This window comes from Hyla sarda, unplaced genomic scaffold (genome assembly GCF_029499605.1).
Source record: "Hyla sarda isolate aHylSar1 unplaced genomic scaffold, aHylSar1.hap1 scaffold_144, whole genome shotgun sequence".
NCBI lineage: Eukaryota > Metazoa > Chordata > Amphibia > Anura > Hylidae > Hyla > Hyla sarda.
Window position 1 is genome coordinate 425,647 of NW_026608070.1, and position 21,598 is coordinate 447,244.

The window sequence follows — 21,598 nt, forward strand, 5'->3', positions numbered from 1 at the left end:
AGGTGGTCCAGGAGGAGCAGATGGAAGTTCCTGTCGTGACGGGGGCTCCAAGTGAAGCTCCTCCACAGGTCCCAGCGGTGGATACCCCTCCTCCTCCCAGCCAGGAGGAGGTTTCAGGGGTGACCATCTCCGAGGTCCCGGAAACGGACCTAAGTACGCACCCGACCCCTATGGAGGGGCAAGAGGTGGACGCCGAAAAAGAGAATGGAGCCCAGAAGCTGTTCTTACCAATGTACTCCGTCTATACACCTGTGGTCTTGGAAGAGGGGGGCTGCTCGAGCGATGGTGGTTCCTCTCCGGCTTCCTCTATGTGTACGGTAGAGTCAGAGGTGGGGGGTAACGAGAGCTCCAGTGCGCAATCTGGTTTTTAGTTTGTTATCTGAGCCTCCCTTTTTTTTACATCTCCAATGGCTGAGTTGTCCGGATTGTCTATGAATGTAAGAAGTATAAGTTCACGAGCGAAACGGGTTGCCCTTTTTAACTACTTGTCTATTTTTGCTGCTTCTGTGGTTTTCCTGCAGGAGTGCGGCATCCCGCATAGTTTAAATTATGAAAAGTATAAAAAAGATTGGGTACACGGTCCATCAGTCTGGTCTGGATCTAACGAATCCAGATCAGCAGGGGTCGCCATACTTTTTAAAGGAAATGCTTTTATTGATTTTATTCATGAGATTTTACCAGGCAGAATTTTATTGGTTAAAGCTTTTATTGATGGTATTAAATGGCAGTTTTTAAATTTTTATGGTTCACCCAATAAAAATGATAGAGCACGGATGTTAGAGATTTTACCCCTTTTTATCAATGATTCTGAACCTCTTATTTTAGCAGGTGATTTTAATTGTATTTTAAGGGGGGAGCACCGTTTTACCAATTCAGTAAGTAGAAACTATGATAAAACATCTTCTATGTTAAAAAATATGATTATTGATTTTAGACTTACTGATGTTTTTAAGAAATGCAATAGTATTTTACCAGAAAGAGACGGTGTGACCTGGAGCAACGCAAACTGCAGCTCCAGGATCGATTTTATCTTCTGTTCTTATCAAGTACTGCCTTTTAAGTGTGATGTTTTAACCAATGTTTTTTCTGATCACAAACTTTTATCTTTTAAGGTGAAGAGTGATTTTAGAAAAAAGACTGGGAGGAATGCCTGGAAGATGAATGTATCCCTTTTAGAAGATCCGCAGGTTTTATCCGATTTTATCAACTTCTACAAGGACTGCAGACGGGTAAGAGATCCTAACACTCCCATCAGTATATGGTGGGAGAAAATGAAAATAAAAATAAAAGAGTTTTTTATTAGAGTAGGGATCTCTAGAGCTAAAGAGAAGCGTGAGTTTTACTCCCTTCTAAATACCCGTCTGCAAACCCTGTACAAATTCAGAGACAATGGTATAGAGGTTTATAGAGAAATTACTGACTTAAAAAAAGAAATAAAACAGTGCCTGGAGCAGAAGGGAAAAGAGATAATTTTCAGATCCAAAATAAAGCACCTTGAAGAGAACGAGACCTGCTCCAGGTACTTTTTTAAGAAAGTAACGGATAAAAAGGTTTTAATTGATAATATACAAGGAGAAAAAGATGTACAGGGTATTTTAAAAAGGGTACATTCATTTTATGCGGATCTTTTTAATACAAAAAATATTGATATTGATTTTATGAATGACTCATTGAAGGAGATTACCAATGTTTTAGACCCTGTGTCCCAGTCTCTTTTACAGAGGGAAATCTCGGAACAGGAAGTTTTAGAGACGATCAGGAGTTTTAAATCCGGTAAGGTGCCTGGTCCTGACGGTATACCCATTGAGTTTTATGTCATTTTTTATGGTGTTTTAAAAGATGACCTTTTTTCCCTTTTTACAGAAGTATTTAAAACAAAAGCCCTCCCAGGTTCATGGAGGAAGGGTGATGTCTCCCTGCTGTTCAAAAAGGGAGACCGGTCAGATCTAAAGAACTGGAGACCAATCACCCTCCTCAACTGTGACTACAAAGTGATGGCAAAACTGTGCGCAAATAGATTAAAAAGTGTAATAGAGAAAATAATCCATTCAAATCAGGTCTGTGGGGTGCCTGGGAGGAGCATATGGGAAAATCTTAACCTTTTAAAAGATGTGATTAGTGACACAAAGTCTAGAAACGGAAAACTAGCCATTTTATCCTTAGACTTCGAGAAGGCTTTTGACAGAGTGTCACATTTTTATCTTTTTAAGGTTTTAGAGAAAATGGGTATACCTGAAGGCTTTTTATTGTCTCTTAAGGCCTTTTATAAAAACTGCACAAGCAAGATTTTAGTTAACGGTTTTAAGACACAGGATGTGATTTTAAATTCCGGAGTGAAGCAGGGGTGTCCTTTGTCCCCACTACTTTTCATATGTGCGCTTGAGCCTCTACTATGCACCTTGAGGAGAGATAAGCAAATAAGAGGGGTCCCCCTGCCGGGAGGAGGGGGACTAGAGGCTAAAGTAGTGGGGTACATGGACGATGTGGCAGTGCTTGGAAGGGACACCCCATCGCTTCAAAAAGCCCTAAAGCAAGTTGAATTTTTTTGTTGTGCCTCCGGTTTTAAGGTAAATTTTAATAAAAGCAGTGTTTTAAATATAGGAGGACTGTTTTTAAGGGATTTACCCATTCCTGTGTCTGAGTCTGTGCAGATTTTAGGTGTCTCCTTCAGTGAGTCAAACAATGGTTTTAATAGCTGGGACTTGGTGGCTCAAAAAATAAACACAAAAATTTGTATGTGGAACATGAGAAAGCTAACGATGGAGGGGAAGGTTTTAGTTACAAAGATGGTGATTTTACCCATTTTATTGTATCTTGGCATGGTCTTTCCACCCCCCGAAATGATTTTAAATAAAATTATTAAAGCATGTTTTACCTTTTTATGGAGCTCCAAGAGTGAAAAATTGAGAAGAGAGATCGTCATGATGCCAAAAGGTATGGGTGGAAAGGACTTCCCCGACATCAGGGCGTTCCTTTTTACCAAGTTTTTTAGCATGTGTGTTAGCACACTTTTTAAGGATAGTTACTGGTCATATTTTATCCGTTTTAATACAGGTTTTTTTATGAGGAGGAATGGGTGGTTTAAAACTGTTTTAAGCTGTCCTTATGCTTTTAATCTTCCCCAACAATACAAGATTTTAGAGAAAATTTTCAACTTGTACAACTTTAACGGAAAAAGTATTAATGAAGTAACTAATAGCAAAAAAATGTTAAAATATATTAAAGAAAGTGGTTTTATTGCCCCTGTGAATAATTTTAATGAAGAGAAATGCAGGAAAATATGGAAGATGGCAAATATGATTTATCTTTTTAATTCACAGAAAGATCTGGCCTGGAGCTGCATACACGAGTGTCTTCCATGCCGGGCATTCCAGCACCGAAGAAGGATGGCCAACACTGCAGTATGCCCGAGGGAGGGCTGCCAGGAACCCGAGACCGTCTACCACCTTTTCTGGACTTGTTTTTATGCAAAAAGGATATGGACTAAAATACTCCCTCTGGTGAAGAAGATAACAGAAATAAAGGACTTAAACTCTGCAGCTGTTTTTTATGGATGTCTGGAATGCCCAATACGGACTCAAGAGACAATGGCATGGAAGATCATAAACTGTGTTAAAGCAGCTCTATGGAATGCCAGAAACATTTTACTTTTTAAACATGAGATTTTATCTGTGAATGATGTTTTAGCTCTTTGTTTTAGTGATATGTACCAGTACTTTTTATTAGACAAGAAATATTATCCTTTATTAGCTAGAAAATGGTATTTTAATGAATGGAACGCCCTTTTGTAAAGCCACCAAGTGCCCATTTTAAGTGTATTATGATTGTATTTATGTGAACTTTTATTGTTATATGTGATTTTATTATCAAAATTTGTTTTTATTGAAAAAAAATTATATTTATAAATCGTAATGCACTTTGTAAAATGTTATGAATTCTAAATAAAAAGATACCCCTCAGGGGTAGCCAAGTTAAAAAAAAATCTGTTCTTATCAGTTTAATATCTGATACGTCCCCTATCTGGGGACCATATATTAAATGGATTTTTGAGAACGGGGGCCGATTTCGAAGCTTGCTTCCGTCGCCCTATGCATTGACCCGATATGGCAGTATCTTCGGGTACAGTGCACCACCCCCTTACAGGGTTAAAAAGAAAGATTCCTACTTTCATTGCTACCTGCTTGCTGGCTAGCCAGCTAGCCAGCCCTGTGGGCCTTGCTGCTGCTGCAGCCAAAAAACAAAAGGTGGTGCTGCTGCTGCTTCTGCTGCTTCTGCTTCTGCTTGTGTCTGGCCGCTGTTGGAGCGTCCAGGCACAGGACTTCTGCTGCTGCTGACTAAATGGCCTCCTTAATTGGATCATTTGAGTAGCCAGCACACCTGTGCAGGTAGGGCATGACATGATAGGCAGCTGCCTTGATAGCGGGTGGGTGCTGAATGTTCCTAATTGACAAAATAAGATTAATGCTTATGAAGAAATATAAAATCTCATCCCTTCCCCAATATCGCGCCACACCCCTACCCCTTAATTCCCTGGTTGAACTTGATGGACATATGTCTTTTTTCGACCGTACTAACTATGTAACTATGTAACATAACATGGGGGGGTCTCCTGGCTGTTCACACAGGTGTGTCATTGCTGTACATTGACCATGCATTGCTTCTGTGGTATTGCAAAGGCAAAGACAAATGCTTCCAGCCATCCATTGCACTAATGGATTGGTCATCAGCTGGCTGTCTATGTCCCGCATCAATATAGACCAAAGTACAGAGGGTTAGGCTATGCTATTGTGCACCTACCTGATGCATCAGAAGGTGCGAGGCCCTTGCTAAATTCTGTGCACAGACTTTGAGATCTATACTTTAGACTGTATCTAAACCTGCTCCAACATGGACTGACATTCTGGCCTACTTTCAGCCGATGCGACTTGTCTGTCGCTGAACAGTCGCTTTTTATGTATTCAGCACCTATGTATAATGTTGTAAAAATGCTCTAGAAGCTAAAGTCGCAGAAATGTCACACATATTTGGCCTGCAACTTTCTGTGCGACAAATTCAGACAGGAAAAATCAGTATAAATCCTTAGAAAATTATCCCCCAGTGTCTCCATCTGCTGGCGGTATTGAATAAGCATTGCTGCACTGATGGGGTATGCATTAGACGAAAAAAAAGAAGAAAAAGAAGAATAATACGCCCAGAAAAGAGGCGAAAAGGAGAAAAACGTAAAAAAACGTGAAAAAAAAGTAAGAGGAAGAGAAGGGAAAAAAAGGTGGAAATGGGTTTAAAAGTGATTTCGGCGGAGAAATATATATATATATATATATATATATATATATATATATATATATATATACGCGCACACACACACATATATATAAACGTATTCTCCGTTGAGATATTGCAGCCGCTGCTGTGTCCAGGCCCAGGAGCCTTAGCACTGTGCTGTGATGTCACTCAATACCACTGACATCACTAGGTGTAAACAACATCTCTCCTTTGCTCTGTATGTGACTATGGAGCTGTTTGGTGATGTTGTCTATTATGGCCTTCATAGAAGCAACAGGAGATTGTTGCATCCATCTAGAACCCTCAGAACTACAGTGCTATGATGTCACTCACTTCCACAGGCCTTGCAGAGTGTAAACAACAACAACCCAGCTTTGTTGTGTATGTAACCATAGGGATTTGTGATGTCACCTAGAACCTTCACAGCAGCGACAGCTTTATGAGGAGCATCAGCACTGCTCTGCCTGAGCAGAACCATCACCGCCATAGGTTGTCAAATAACCCGGGTTTAACCCACACAGGTAAGTCCAATGGGGTGCAGGCATGTCCTCTATGCTTACAGCTTCCCGTGGGTGTTGGTTTGATACCGTTTGGGGACAGCCAAGGAGGCATCTGCAGGCAACAAAGGTAGGTGTGTGCTTGTGTGTGTGTTTCCTATGCAGATCCTAAGCCCAGTGTCACATGCAAGTAGGAGGAGTAAGAAGGGTTCCTGGCAAATCCGGGTTATGGATTGCATTTAAAAAGGCCCCGTGGGAGTGCAATGGGCCCCTGTCTTGCTGCTTAGCAATAATGGTATGGGTTTAGGTTCTGCTGTGTGTACTGGTGGTTGACTGCCCCCCAGCCCAGAGTGTGCATGGAAAATTGTCTGGCAGCCTCCCTGACAGCAAGCAGTGATAGTGCCCATGAAGGGCACCTTGTTGGGCCCGCCCCTTTCACGGTTATCGCTTCTCGGCCTTTTGGCTAAGATCAAGTGTAGTATCTGTTCTTATCAGTTTAATATCTGATACGTCCCCTATCTGGGGACCATATATTAAATGGATTTTTGAGAACGGGGGCCGATTTCGAAGCTTGCTTCCGTCGCCCTATGCATTGACCCGATATGGCAGTATCTTCGGGTACAGTGCACCACCCCCTTACAGGGTTAAAAAGAAAGATTCCTACTTTCATTGCTACCTGCTTGCTGGCTAGCCAGCTAGCCAGCCCTGTGGGCCTTGCTGCTGCTGCAGCCAAAAAAACAAAAGGTGGTGCTGCTGCTGCTTCTGCTGCTTCTGCTTCTGCTTGTGTCTGGCCGCTGTTGGAGCGTCCAGGCACAGGACTTCTGCTGCTGCTGACTAAATGGCCTCCTTAATTGGATCATTTGAGTAGCCAGCACACCTGTGCAGGTAGGGCATGACATGATAGGCAGCTGCCTTGATAGCGGGTGGGTGCTGAATGTTCCTAATTGACAAAATAAGATTAATGCTTATGAAGAAATATAAAATCTCATCCCTTCCCCAATATCGCGCCACACCCCTACCCCTTAATTCCCTGGTTGAACTTGATGGACATATGTCTTTTTTCGACCGTACTAACTATGTAACTATGTAACATAACATGGGGGGGGGGGGGGGGTCTCCTGGCTGTTCACACAGGTGTGTCATTGCTGTACATTGACCATGCATTGCTTCTGTGGTATTGCAAAGGCAAAGACAAATGCTTCCAGCCATCCATTGCACTAATGGATTGGTCATCAGCTGGCTGTCTATGTCCCGCATCAATATAGACCAAAGTACAGAGGGTTAGGCTATGCTATTGTGCACCTACCTGATGCATCAGAAGGTGCGAGGCCCTTGCTAAATTCTGTGCACAGACTTTGAGATCTATACTTTAGACTGTATCTAAACCTGCTCCAACATGGACTGACATTCTGGCCTACTTTCAGCCGATGCGACTTGTCTGTCGCTGAACAGTCGCTTTTTATGTATTCAGCACCTATGTATAATGTTGTAAAAATGCTCTAGAAGCTAAAGTCGCAGAAATGTCACACATATTTGGCCTGCAACTTTCTGTGCGACAAATCCAGACAGGAAAAATCAGTATAAATCCTTAGAAAATTATCCCCCAGTGTCTCCATCTGCTGGCGGTATTGAATAAGCATTGCTGCACTGATGGGGTATGCATTAGACGAAAAAAAAGAAGAAAAAGAAGAATAATACGCCCAGAAAAGAGGCGAAAAGGAGAAAAACGTAAAAAAACGTGAAAAAAAAGTAAGAGGAAGAGAAGGGAAAAAAAGGTGGAAATGGGCTTAAAAGTGATTTCGGCGGAGAAATATATATATATATATATACGCGCACACACACACATATATATAAACGTATTCTCCGTTGAGATATTGCAGCCGCTGCTGTGTCCAGGCCCAGGAGCCTTAGCACTGTGCTGTGATGTCACTCAATACCACTGACATCACTAGGTGTAAACAACATCTCTCCTTTGCTGTGTATGTGACTATGGAGCTGTTTGGTGATGTCGTCTATTATGGCCTTCATAGAAGCAACAGGAGATTGTTGCATCCATCTAGAACCCTCAGAACTACAGTGCTATGATGTCACTCACTTCCACAGGCCTTGCAGAGTGTAAACAACAACAACCCAGCTTTGTTGTGTATGTAACCATAGGGATTTGTGATGTCACCTAGAACCTTCACAGCAGCGACAGCTTTATGAGGAGCATCAGCACTGCTCTGCCTGAGCAGAACCATCACCGCCATAGGTTGTCAAATAACCCGGGTTTAACCCACACAGGTAAGTCCAATAGGGTGCAGGCATGTCCTCTATGCTTACAGCTTCCCGTGGGTGTTGGTTTGATACCGTTTGGGGACAGCCAAGGAGGCATCTGCAGGCAACAAAGGTAGGTGTGTGCTTGTGTGTGTGTTTCCTATGCAGATCCTAAGCCCAGTGTCACATGCAAGTAGGAGGAGTAAGAAGGGTTCCTGGCAAATCCGGGTTATGGATTGCATTTAAAAAGGCCCCGTGGGAGTGCAATGGGCCCCTGTCTTGCTGCTTAGCAATAATGGTATGGGTTTAGGTTCTGCTGTGTGTACTGGTGGTTGACTGCCCCCCAGCCCAGAGTGTGCATGGAAAATTGTTTGGCAGCCTCCCTGACAGCAAGCAGTGATAGTGCCCATGAAGGGCACCTTGTTGGGCCCGCCCCTTTCACGGTTATCGCTTCTCGGCCTTTTGGCTAAGATCAAGTGTAGTATCTGTTCTTATCAGTTTAATATCTGATACGTCCCCTATCTGGGGACCATATATTAAATGGATTTTTGAGAACGGGGGCCGATTTCGAAGCTTGCTTCCGTCGCCCTATGCATTGACCCGATATGGCAGTATCTTCGGGTACAGTGCACCACCCCCTTACAGGGTTAAAAAGAAAGATTCCTACTTTCATTGCTACCTGCTTGCTGGCTAGCCAGCTAGCCAGCCCTGTGGGCCTTGCTGCTGCTGCAGCCAAAAAACAAAAGGTGGTGCTGCTGCTGCTTCTGCTGCTTCTGCTTCTGCTTGTGTCTGGCCGCTGTTGGAGCGTCCAGGCACAGGACTTCTGCTGCTGCTGACTAAATGGCCTCCTTAATTGGATCATTTGAGTAGCCAGTACACCTGTGCAGGTAGGGCATGACATAATAGGCAGCTGCCTTGATAGCGGGTGGGTGCTGAATGTTCCTAATTGACAAAATAAGATTAATGCTTATGAAGAAATATAAAATCTCATCCCTTCCCCAATATCGCGCCACACCCCTACCCCTTAATTCCCTGGTTGAACTTGATGGACATATGTCTTTTTTCGACCGTACTAACTATGTAACTATGTAACTATGTAACTATGTAACTATGTAACATAACATGGGGGGGGGGGGGTCTCATGGCTGTTCACACAGGTGTGTCATTGCTGTACATTGACCATGCATTGCTTCTGTGGTATTGCAAAGGCAAAGACAAATGCTTCCAGCCATCCATTGCACTAATGGATTGGTCATCAGCTGGCTGTCTATGTCCCGCATCAATATAGACCAAAGTACAGAGGGTTAGGCTATGCTATTGTGCACCTACCTGATGCATCAGAAGGTGCGAGGCCCTTGCTAAATTCTGTGCACAGACTTTGAGATCTATACTTTAGACTGTATCTAAACCTGCTCCAACATGGACTGACATTCTGGCCTACTTTCAGCCGATGCGACTTGTCTGTCGCTGAACAGTCGCTTTTTATGTATTCAGCACCTATGTATAATGTTGTAAAAATGCTCTAGAAGTTAAAGTCGCAGAAATGTCACACATATTTTTCCTGCAACTTTCTGTGCGACAAATTCAGACAGGAAAAATCAGTATAAATCCTTAGAAAATTATCCCCCAGTGTCTCCATCTGCTGGCGGTATTGAATAAGCATTGCTGCACTGATGGGGTATGCATTAGACGAAAAAAAAGAAGAAAAAGAAGAATAATACGCCCAGAAAAGAGGCGAAAAGGAGAAAAACGTAAAAAAACGTGAAAAAAAAGTAAGAGGAAGAGAAGGGAAAAAAAGGTGGAAATGGGTTTAAAAGTGATTTCGGCGGAGAAATATATATATATATATATATATATATATATATATATACGCGCACACACACACATATATATAAACGTATTCTCCGTTGAGATATTGCAGCCGCTGCTGTGTCCAGGCCCAGGAGCCTTAGCACTGTGCTGTGATGTCACTCAATACCACTGACATCACTAGGTGTAAACAACATCTCTCCTTTGCTGTGTATGTGACTATGGAGCTGTTTGGTGATGTCGTCTATTATGGCCTTCATAGAAGCAACAGGAGATTGTTGCATCCATCTAGAACCCTCAGAACTACAGTGCTATGATGTCACTCACTTCCACAGGCCTTGCAGAGTGTAAACAACAACAACCCAGCTTTGTTGTGTATGTAACCATAGGGATTTGTGATGTCACCTAGAACCTTCACAGCAGCGACAGCTTTATGAGGAGCATCAGCACTGCTCTGCCTGAGCAGAACCATCACCGCCATAGGTTGTCAAATAACCCGGGTTTAACCCACACAGGTAAGTCCAATGGGGTGCAGGCATGTCCTCTATGCTTACAGCTTCCCGTGGGTGTTGGTTTGATACCGTTTGGGGACAGCCAAGGAGGCATCTGCAGGCAACAAAAGTAGGTGTGTGCTTGTGTGTGTGTTTCCTATGCAGATCCTAAGCCCAGTGTCACATGCAAGTAGGAGGAGTAAGAAGGGTTCCTGGCAAATCCGGGTTATGGATTGCATTTAAAAAGGCCCCGTGGGAGTGCAATGGGCCCCTGTCTTGCTGCTTAGCAATAATGGTATGGGTTTAGGTTCTGCTGTGTGTACTGGTGGTTGACTGCCCCCCAGCCCAGAGTGTGCATGGAAAATTGTCTGGCAGCCTCCCTGACAGCAAGCAGTGATAGTGCCCATGAAGGGCACCTTGTTGGGCCCGCCCCTTTCACGGTTATCGCTTCTCGGCCTTTTGGCTAAGATCAAGTGTAGTATCTGTTCTTATCAGTTTAATATCTGATACGTCCCCTATCTGGGGACCATATATTAAATGGATTTTTGAGAACGGGGGCCGATTTCGAAGCTTGCTTCCGTCGCCCTATGCATTGACCCGATATGGCAGTATCTTCGGGTACAGTGCACCACCCCCTTACAGGGTTAAAAAGAAAGATTCCTACTTTCATTGCTACCTGCTTGCTGGCTAGCCAGCTAGCCAGCCCTGTGGGCCTTGCTGCTGCTGCAGCCAAAAAACAAAAGGTGGTGCTGCTGCTGCTTCTGCTGCTTCTGCTTCTGCTTGTGTCTGGCCGCTGTTGGAGCGTCCAGGCACAGGACTTCTGCTGCTGCTGACTAAATGGCCTCCTTAATTGGATCATTTGAGTAGCCAGCACACCTGTGCAGGTAGGGCATGACATGATAGGCAGCTGCCTTGATAGCGGGTGGGTGCTGAATGTTCCTAATTGACAAAATAAGATTAATGCTTATGAAGAAATATAAAATCTCATCCCTTCCCCAATATCGCGCCACACCCCTACCCCTTAATTCCCTGGTTGAACTTGATGGACATATGTCTTTTTTCGACCGTACTAACTATGTAACTATGTAACATAACATGGGGGGGGGGGGGGGTCTCCTGGCTGTTCACACAGGTGTGTCATTGCTGTACATTGACCATGCATTGCTTCTGTGGTATTGCAAAGGCAAAGACAAATGCTTCCAGCCATCCATTGCACTAATGGATTGGTCATCAGCTGGCTGTCTATGTCCCGCATCAATATAGACCAAAGTACAGAGGGTTAGGCTATGCTCTTGTGCACCTACCTGATGCATCAGAAGGTGCGAGGCCCTTGCTAAATTCTGTGCACAGACTTTGAGATCTATACTTTAGACTGTATCTAAACCTGCTCCAACATGGACTGACATTCTGGCCTACTTTCAGCCGATGCGACTTGTCTGTCGCTGAACAGTCGCTTTTTATGTATTCAGCACCTATGTATAATGTTGTAAAAATGCTCTAGAAGCTAAAGTCGCAGAAATGTCACACATATTTGGCCTGCAACTTTCTGTGCGACAAATTCAGACAGGAAAAATCAGTATAAATCCTTAGAAAATTATCCCCCAGTGTCTCCATCTGCTGGCGGTATTGAATAAGCATTGCTGCACTGATGGGGTATGCATTAGACGAAAAAAAAAGAAGAAAAAGAAGAATAATACGCCCAGAAAAGAGGCAAAAAGGAGAAAAACGTAAAAAAACGTGAAAAAAAAGTAAGAGGAAGAGAAGGGAAAAAAAGGTGGAAATGGGTTTAAAAGTGATTTCGGCGGAGAAATATATATATATATATATATATATATATATATATATATATACGCGCACACACACACATATATATAAACGTATTCTCCGTTGAGATATTGCAGCCGCTGCTGTGTCCAGGCCCAGGAGCCTTAGCACTGTGCTGTGATGTCACTCAATACCACTGACATCACTAGGTGTAAACAACATCTCTCCTTTGCTGTGTATATGACTATGGAGCTGTTTGGTGATGTCGTCTATTATGGCCTTCATAGAAGCAACAGGAGATTGTTGCATCCATCTAGAACCCTCAGAACTACAGTGCTATGATGTCACTCACTTCCACAGGCCTTGCAGAGTGTAAACAACAACAACCCAGCTTTGTTGTGTATGTAACCATAGGGATTTGTGATGTCACCTAGAACCTTCACAGCAGCGACAGCTTTATGAGGAGCATCAGCACTGCTCTGCCTGAGCAGAACCATCACCGCCATAGGTTGTCAAATAACCCGGGTTTAACCCACACAGGTAAGTCCAATGGGGTGCAGGCATGTCCTCTATGCTTACAGCTTCCCGTGGGTGTTGGTTTGATACCGTTTGGGGACAGCCAAGGAGGCATCTGCAGGCAACAAAGGTAGGTGTGTGCTTGTGTGTGTGTTTCCTATGCAGATCCTAAGCCCAGTGTCACATGCAAGTAGGAGGAGTAAGAAGGGTTCCTGGCAAATCCGGGTTATGGATTGCATTTAAAAAGGCCCCGTGGGAGTGCAATGGGCCCCTGTCTTGCTGCTTAGCAATAATGGTATGGGTTTAGGTTCTGCTGTGTGTACTGGTGGTTGACTGCCCCCCAGCCCAGAGTGTGCATGGAAAATTGTCTGGCAGCCTCCCTGACAGCAAGCAGTGATAGTGCCCATGAAGGGCACCTTGTTGGGCCCGCCCCTTTCACGGTTATCGCTTCTCGGCCTTTTGGCTAAGATCAAGTGTAGTATCTGTTCTTATCAGTTTAATATCTGATACGTCCCCTATCTGGGGACCATATATTAAATGGATTTTTGAGAACGGGGGCCGATTTCGAAGCTTGCTTCCGTCGCCCTATGCATTGACCCGATATGGCAGTATCTTCGGGTACAGTGCACCACCCCCTTACAGGGTTAAAAAGAAAGATTCCTACTTTCATTGCTACCTGCTTGCTGGCTAGCCAGCTAGCCAGCCCTGTGGGCCTTGCTGCTGCTGCAGCCAAAAAACAAAAGGTGGTGCTGCTGCTGCTTCTGCTTCTGCTGCTTCTGCTTCTGCTTGTGTCTGGCCGCTGTTGGAGCGTCCAGGCACAGGACTTCTGCTGCTGCTGACTAAATGGCCTCCTTAATTGGATCATTTGAGTAGCCAGCACACCTGTGCAGGTAGGGCATGACATGATAGGCAGCTGCCTTGATAGCGGGTGGGTGCTGAATGTTCCTAATTGACAAAATAAGATTAATGCTTATGAAGAAATATAAAATCTCATCCCTTCCCCAATATCTCGCCACACCCCTACCCCTTAATTCCCTGGTTGAACTTGATGGACATATGTCTTTTTTCGACCGTACTAACTATGTAACTATGTAACATAACATGGGGGGGGGGGGGGGGGGGTCTCCTGGCTGTTCACACAGGTGTGTCATTGCTGTACATTGACCATGCATTGCTTCTGTGGTATTGCAAAGACAAATGCTTCCAGCCATCCATTGCACTAATGGATTGGTCATCAGCTGGCTGTCTATGTCCCGCATCAATATAGACCAAAGTACAGAGGGTTAGGCTATGCTATTGTGCACCTACCTGATGCATCAGAAGGTGCGAGGCCCTTGCTAAATTCTGTGCACAGACTTTGAGATCTATACTTTAGACTGTATCTAAACCTGCTCCAACATGGACTGACATTCTGGCCTACTTTCAGCCGATGCGACTTGTCTGTCGCTGAACAGTCGCTTTTTATGTATTCAGCACCTATGTATAATGTTGTAAAAATGCTCTAGAAGCTAAAGTCGCAGAAATGTCACACATATTTAGCCTGCAACTTTCTGTGCGACAAATTCAGACAGGAAAAATCAGTATAAATCCTTAGAAAATTATCCCCCAGTGTCTCCATCTGCTGGCGGTATTGAATAAGCATTGCTGCACTGATGGGGTATGCATTAGACGAAAAAAAAGAAGAAAAAGAAGAATAATACGCCCAGAAAAGAGGCGAAAAGGAGAAAAACGTAAAAAAACGTGAAAAAAAAGTAAGAGGAAGAGAAGGGAAAAAAAGGTGGAAATGGGTTTAAAAGTGATTTCGGCGGAGAAATATATATATATATATATATATATATATATATATATATACGCGCACACACACACATATATATAAACGTATTCTCCGTTGAGATATTGCAGCCGCTGCTGTGTCCAGGCCCAGGAGCCTTAGCACTGTGCTGTGATGTCACTCAATACCACTGACATCACTAGGTGTAAACAACATCTCTCCTTTGCTGTGTATGTGACTATGGAGCTGTTTGGTGATGTCGTCTATTATGGCCTTCATAGAAGCAACAGGAGATTGTTGCATCCATCTAGAACCCTCAGAACTACAGTGCTATGATGTCACTCACTTCCACAGGCCTTGCAGAGTGTAAACAACAACAACCCAGCTTTGTTGTGTATGTAACCATAGGGATTTGTGATGTCACCTAGAACCTTCACAGCAGCGACAGCTTTATGAGGAGCATCAGCACTGCTCTGCCTGAGCAGAACCATCACCGCCATAGGTTGTCAAATAACCCGGGTTTAACCCACACAGGTAAGTCCAATGGGGTGCAGGCATGTCCTCTATGCTTACAGCTTCCCGTGGGTGTTGGTTTGATACCGTTTGGGGACAGCCAAGGAGGCATCTGCAGGCAACAAAGGTAGGTGTGTGCTTGTGTGTGTGTTTCCTATGCAGATCCTAAGCCCAGTGTCACATGCAAGTAGGAGGAGTAAGAAGGGTTCCTGGCAAATCCGGGTTATGGATTGCATTTAAAAAGGCCCCGTGGGAGTGCAATGGGCCCCTGTCTTGCTGCTTAGCAATAATGGTATGGGTTTAGGTTCTGCTGTGTGTACTGGTGGTTGACTGCCCCCCAGCCCAGAGTGTGCATGGAAAATTGTCTGGCAGCCTCCCTGACAGCAAGCAGTGATAGTGCCCATGAAGGGCACCTTGTTGGGCCCGCCCCTTTCACGGTTATCGCTTCTCGGCCTTTTGGCTAAGATCAAGTGTAGTATCTGTTCTTATCAGTTTAATATCTGATACGTCCCCTATCTGGGGACCATATATTAAATGGATTTTTGAGAACGGGGGCCGATTTCGAAGCTTGCTTCCGTCGCCCTATGCATTGACCCGATATGGCAGTATCTTCGGGTACAGTGCACCACCCCCTTACAGGGTTAAAAAGAAAGATTCCTACTTTCATTGCTACCTGCTTGCTGGCTAGCCAGCTAGCCAGCCCTGTGGGCCTTGCTGCTGCTGCAGCCAAAAAACAAAAGGTGGTGCTGCTGCTGCTTCTGCTGCTTCTGCTTCTGCTTGTGTCTGGCCGCTGTTGGAGCGTCCAGGCACAGGACTTCTGCTGCTGCTGACTAAATGGCCTCCTTAATTGGATCATTTGAGTAGCCAGCACACCTGTGCAGGTAGGGCATGACATGATAGGCAGCTGCCTTGATAGCGGGTGGGTGCTGAATGTTCCTAATTGACAAAATAAGATTAATGCTTATGAAGAAATATAAAATCTCATCCCTTCCCCAATATCGCGCCACACCCCTACCCCTTAATTCCCTGGTTGAACTTGATGGACATATGTCTTTTTTCGACCGTACTAACTATGTAACTATGTAACATAACATGGGGGGGGGGGGGGGGGGGTCTCCTGGCTGTTCACACAGGTGTGTCATTGCTGTACATTGACCATGCATTGCTTCTGTGGTATTGCAAAGGCAAAGACAAATGCTTCCAGCCATCCATTGCACTAATGGATTGGTCATCAGCTGGCTGTCTATGTCCCGCATCAATATAGACCAAAGTACAGAGGGTTAGGCTATGCTATTGTGCACCTACCTGATGCATCAGAAGGTGCGAGGCCCTTGCTAAATTCTGTGCACAGACTTTGAGATCTATACTTTAGACTGTATCTAAACCTGCTCCAACATGGACTGACATTCTGGCCTACTTTCAGCCGATGCGACTTGTCTGTCGCTGAACAGTCGCTTTTTATGTATTCAGCACCTATGTATAATGTTGTAAAAATGCTCTAGAAGCTAAAGTCGCAGAAATGTCACACATATTTGGCCTGCAACTTTCTGTGCGACAAATTCAGACAGGAAAAATCAGTATAAATCCTTAGAAAATTATCCCCCAGTGTCTCCATCTGCTGGCGGTATTGAATAAGCATTGCTGCACTGATGGGGTATGCATTAGACGAAAAAAAAGAAGAAAAAGAAGAATAATACGCCCAGAAAAGAGGCGAAAAGGAGAAAAACGTAAAAAAACTTGAAAAAAAAGTAAGAGGAAGAGAAGGGAAAAAAAGGTGGAAATGGGTTTAAAAGTGATTTCGGCGGAGAAATATATATATATATATATATATATATATATATATATATATATATATATATATATATATATACGCGCACACACACACATATATATAAACGTATTCTCCGTTGAGATATTGCAGCCGCTGCTGTGTCCAGGCCCAGGAGCCTTAGCACTGTGCTGTGATGTCACTCAATACCACTGACATCACTAGGTGTAAACAACATCTCTCCTTTGCTGTGTATGTGACTATGGAGCTGTTTGGTGATGTCGTCTATTATGGCCTTCATAGAAGCAACAGGAGATTGTTGCATCCATCTAGAACCCTCAGAACTACAGTGCTATGATGTCACTCACTTCCACAGGCCTTGCAGAGTGTAAACAACAACAACCCAGCTTTGTTGTGTATGTAACCATAGGGATTTGTGATGTCACCTAGAACCTTCACAGCAGCGACAGCTTTATGAGGAGCATCAGCACTGCTCTGCCTGAGCAGAACCATCACCGCCATAGGTTGTCAAATAACCCGGGTTTAACCCACACAGGTAAGTCCAATGGGGTGCAGGCATGTCCTCTATGCTTACAGCTTCCCGTGGGTGTTGGTTTGATACCGTTTGGGGACAGCCAAGGAGGCATCTGCAGGCAACAAAGGTAGGTGTGTGCTTGTGTGTGTGTTTCCTATGCAGATCCTAAGCCCAGTGTCACATGCAAGTAGGAGGAGTAAGAAGGGTTCCTGGCAAATCCGGGTTATGGATTGCATTTAAAAAGGCCCCGTGGGAGTGCAATGGGCCCCTGTCTTGCTGCTTAGCAATAATGGTATGGGTTTAGGTTCTGCTGTGTGTACTGGTGGTTGACTGCCCCCCAGCCCAGAGTGTGCATGGAAAATTGTCTGGCAGCCTCCCTGACAGCAAGCAGTGATAGTGCCCATGAAGGGCACCTTGTTGGGCCCGCCCCTTTCACGGTTATCGCTTCTCGGCCTTTTGGCTAAGATCAAGTGTAGTATCTGTTCTTATCAGTTTAATATCTGATACGTCCCCTATCTGGGGACCATATATTAAATGGATTTTTGAGAACGGGGGCCGATTTTGAAGCTTGCTTCCGTCGCCCTATGCATTGACCCGATATGGCAGTATCTTCGGGTACAGTGCACCACCCCCTTACAGGGTTAAAAAGAAAGATTCCTACTTTCATTGCTACCTGCTTGCTGGCTAGCCAGCTAGCCAGCCCTGTGGGCCTTGCTGCTGCTGCAGCCAAAAAACAAAAGGTGGTGCTGCTGCTGCTTCTGCTGCTTCTGCTTCTGCTTGTGTCTGGCCGCTGTTGGAGCGTCCAGGCACAGGACTTCTGCTGCTGCTGACTAAATGGCCTCCTTAATTGGATCATTTGAGTAGCCAGCACACCTGTGCAGGTAGGGCATGACATGATAGGCAGCTGCCTTGATAGCGGGTGGGTGCTGAATGTTCCTAATTGACAAAATAAGATTAATGCTTATGAAGAAATATAAAATCTCATCCCTTCCCCAATATCGCGCCACACCCCTACCCCTTAATTCCCTGGTTGAACTTGATGGACATATGTCTTTTTTCGACCGTACTAACTATGTAACTATGTAACATAACATGGGGGGGGGGGGGGGGGTCTCCTGGCTGTTCACACAGGTGTGTCATTGCTGTACATTGACCATGCATTGCTTCTGTGGTATTGCAAAGGCAAAGACAAATGCTTCCAGCCATCCATTGCACTAATGGATTGGTCATCAGCTGGCTGTCTATGTCCCGCATCAATATAGACCAAAGTACAGAGGGTTAGGCTATGCTATTGTGCACCTACCTGATGCATCAGAAGGTGCGAGGCCCTTGCTAAATTCTGTGCACAGACTTTGAGATCTATACTTTAGACTGTATCTAAACCTGCTCCAACATGGACTGACATTCTGGCCTACTTTCAGCCGATGCGACTTGTCTGTCGCTGAACAGTCGCTTTTTATGTATTCAGCACCTATGTATAATGTTGTAAAAATGCTCTAGAAGCTAAAGTCGCAGAAATGTCACACATATTTGGCCTGCAACTTTCTGTGCGACAAATTCAGACAGGAAAAATCAGTATAAATCCTTAGAAAATTATCCCCCAGTGTCTCCATCTGCTGGCGGTATTGAATAAGCATTGCTGCACTGATGGGGTATGCATTAGACGAAAAAAAAGAAGAAAAAGAAGAATAATACGCCCAGAAAAGAGGCGAAAAGGAGAAAAACGTAAAAAAACTTGAAAAAAAAGTAAGAGGAAGAGAAGGGAAAAAAAGGTGGAAATGGGTTTAAAAGTGATTTCGGCGGAGAAATATATATATATATATATATATATATATATATATATATATATACGCGCACACACACACATATATATAAACGTATTCTCCGTTGAGATATTGCAGCCGCTGCTGTGTCCAGGCCCAGGAGCCTTAGCACTGTGCTGTGATGTCACTCAATACCACTGACATCACTAGGTGTAAACAACATCTCTCCTTTGCTGTGTATGTGACTATGGAGCTGTTTGGTGATGTCGTCTATTATGGCCTTCATAGAAGCAACAGGAGATTGTTGCATCCATCTAGAACCCTCAGAACTACAGTGCTATGATGTCACTCACTTCCACAGGCCTTGCAGAGTGTAAACAACAACAACCCAGCTTTGTTGTGTATGTAACCATAGGGATTTGTGATGTCACCTAGAACCTTCACAGCAGCGACAGCTTTATGAGGAGCATCAGCACTGCTCTGCCTGAGCAGAACCATCACCGCCATAGGTTGTCAAATAACCCGGGTTTAACCCACACAGGTAAGTCCAATGGGGTGCAGGCATGTCCTCTATGCTTACAGCTTCCCGTGGGTGTTGGTTTGATACCGTTTGGGGACAGCCAAGGAGGCATCTGCAGGCAACAAAGGTAGGTGTGTGCTTGTGTGTGTGTTTCCTATGCAGATCCTAAGCCCAGTGTCACATGCAAGTAGGAGGAGTAAGAAGGGTTCCTGGCAAATCCGGGTTATGGATTGCATTTAAAAAGGCCCCGTGGGAGTGCAATGGGCCCCTGTCTTGCTGCTTAGCAATAATGGTATGGGTTTAGGTTCTGCTGTGTGTACTGGTGGTTGACTGCCCCCCAGCCCAGAGTGTGCATGGAAAATTGTCTGGCAGCCTCCCTGACAGCAAGCAGTGATAGTGCCCATGAAGGGCACCTTGTTGGGCCCGCCCCTTTCACGGTTATCGCTTCTCGGCCTTTTGGCTAAGATCAAGTGTAGTATCTGTTCTTATCAGTTTAATATCTGATACGTCCCCTATCTGGGGACCATATATTAAATGGATTTTTGAGAACGGGGGCCGATTTCGAAGCTTGCTTCCGTCGCCCTATGCATTGACCCGATATGGCAGTATCTTCGGGTACAGTGCACCACCCCCTTACAGGGTTAAAAAGAAAGATTCCTACTTTCATTGCTACCTGCTTGCTGGCTAGCCAGCTAGCCAGCCCTGTGGGCCTTGCTGCTGCTGCAGCCAAAAAACAAAAGGTGGTGCTGCTGCTGCTTCTGCTGCTTCTGCTTCTGCTTGTGTCTGGCCGCTGTTGGAGCGTCCAGGCACAGGACTTCTGCTGCTGCTGACTAAATGGCCTCCTTAATTGGATCATTTGAGTAGCCAGCACACCTGTGCAGGTAGGGCATGACATGATAGGCAGCTGCCTTGATAGCGGGTGGGTGCTGAATGTTCCTAATTGACAAAATAAGATTAATGCTTATGAAGAAATATAAAATCTCATCCCTTCCCCAATATCGCGCCACACCCCTACCCCTTAATTCCCTGGTTGAACTTGATGGACATATGTCTTTTTTCGACCGTACTAACTATGTAACTATGTAACATAACATGGGGGGGGGGGGGGGGGGGGGGTCTCCTGGCTGTTCACACAGATGTGTCATTGCTGTACATTGACCATGCATTGCTTCTGTGGTATTGCAAAGGCAAAGACAAATGCTTCCAGCCATCCATTGCACTAATGGATTGGTCATCAGCTGGCTGTCTATGTCCCGCATCAATATAGACCAAAGTACAGAGGGTTAGGCTATGCTATTGTGCACCTACCTGATGCATCAGAAGGTGCGAGGCCCTTGCTAAATTCTGTGCACAGACTTTGAGATCTATACTTTAGACTGTATCTAAACCTGCTCCAACATGGACTGACATTCTGGCCTACTTTCAGCCGATGCGACTTGTCTGTCGCTGAACAGTCGCTTTTTATGTATTCAGCACCTATGTATAATGTTGTAAAAATGCTCTAGAAGTTAAAGTCGCAGAAATGTCACACATATTTGGCCTGCAACTTTCTGTGCGACAAATTCAGACAGGAAAAATCAGTATAAATCCTTAGAAAATTATCCCCCAGTGTCTCCATCTGCTGGCGGTATTGAATAAGCATTGCTGCACTGATGGGGTATGCATTAGACGAAAAAAAAGAAGAAAAAGAAGAATAATACGCCCAGAAAAGAGGCGAAAAGGAGAAAAACGTAAAAAAATGTGAAAAAAAAGTAAGAGGAAGAGAAGGGAAAAAAAGGTGGAAATGGGTTTAAAAGTGATTTCGGCGGAGAAATATATATATATATATATATATATATATATATATATATACGCGCACACACACACATATATATAAACGTATTCTCCGTTGAGATATTGCAGCCGCTGCTGTGTCCAGGCCCAGGAGCCTTAGCACTGTGCTGTGATGTCACTCAATACCACTGACATCACTAGGTGTAAACAACATCTCTCCTTTGCTGTGTATGTGACTATGGAGCTGTTTGGTGATGTCGTCTATTATGGCCTTCATAGAAGCAACAGGAGATTGTTGCATCCATCTAGAACCCTCAGAACTACAGTGCTATGATGTCA

General features: G+C 44.5%; 8 non-coding genes across 8 annotated transcripts; all 8 read left to right on the forward strand.

The window, feature by feature from the left end:
- Nucleotides 1-3,949: 3,949 nt before the first annotated feature.
- On the forward strand, nt 3,950-4,135 carry LOC130307804 (U2 spliceosomal RNA). The gene has a single exon (XR_008856963.1). It is a non-coding gene; the product is annotated as a U2 spliceosomal RNA (small nuclear RNA).
- Nucleotides 4,136-6,223: 2,088 nt separating this feature from the next.
- On the forward strand, nt 6,224-6,414 carry LOC130307742 (U2 spliceosomal RNA). Its single transcript, XR_008856902.1, has one exon. It is a non-coding gene; the product is annotated as a U2 spliceosomal RNA (small nuclear RNA).
- A 2,068-nt stretch (nt 6,415-8,482) lies between these two features.
- LOC130307743 (U2 spliceosomal RNA) lies at nt 8,483-8,673 on the forward strand. The gene has a single exon (XR_008856903.1). It is a non-coding gene; the product is annotated as a U2 spliceosomal RNA (small nuclear RNA).
- A 2,106-nt stretch (nt 8,674-10,779) lies between these two features.
- Nucleotides 10,780-10,970, forward strand: LOC130307744 (U2 spliceosomal RNA). Its single transcript, XR_008856904.1, has one exon. It is a non-coding gene; the product is annotated as a U2 spliceosomal RNA (small nuclear RNA).
- A 2,089-nt stretch (nt 10,971-13,059) lies between these two features.
- LOC130307745 (U2 spliceosomal RNA) lies at nt 13,060-13,250 on the forward strand. The gene has a single exon (XR_008856905.1). It is a non-coding gene; the product is annotated as a U2 spliceosomal RNA (small nuclear RNA).
- Nucleotides 13,251-15,340: 2,090 nt separating this feature from the next.
- LOC130307748 (U2 spliceosomal RNA) lies at nt 15,341-15,531 on the forward strand. The gene has a single exon (XR_008856907.1). It is a non-coding gene; the product is annotated as a U2 spliceosomal RNA (small nuclear RNA).
- Nucleotides 15,532-17,643: 2,112 nt separating this feature from the next.
- On the forward strand, nt 17,644-17,834 carry LOC130307649 (U2 spliceosomal RNA). Its single transcript, XR_008856811.1, has one exon. It is a non-coding gene; the product is annotated as a U2 spliceosomal RNA (small nuclear RNA).
- A 2,092-nt stretch (nt 17,835-19,926) lies between these two features.
- Nucleotides 19,927-20,117, forward strand: LOC130307749 (U2 spliceosomal RNA). The gene has a single exon (XR_008856908.1). It is a non-coding gene; the product is annotated as a U2 spliceosomal RNA (small nuclear RNA).
- Nucleotides 20,118-21,598: the final 1,481 nt, after the last annotated feature.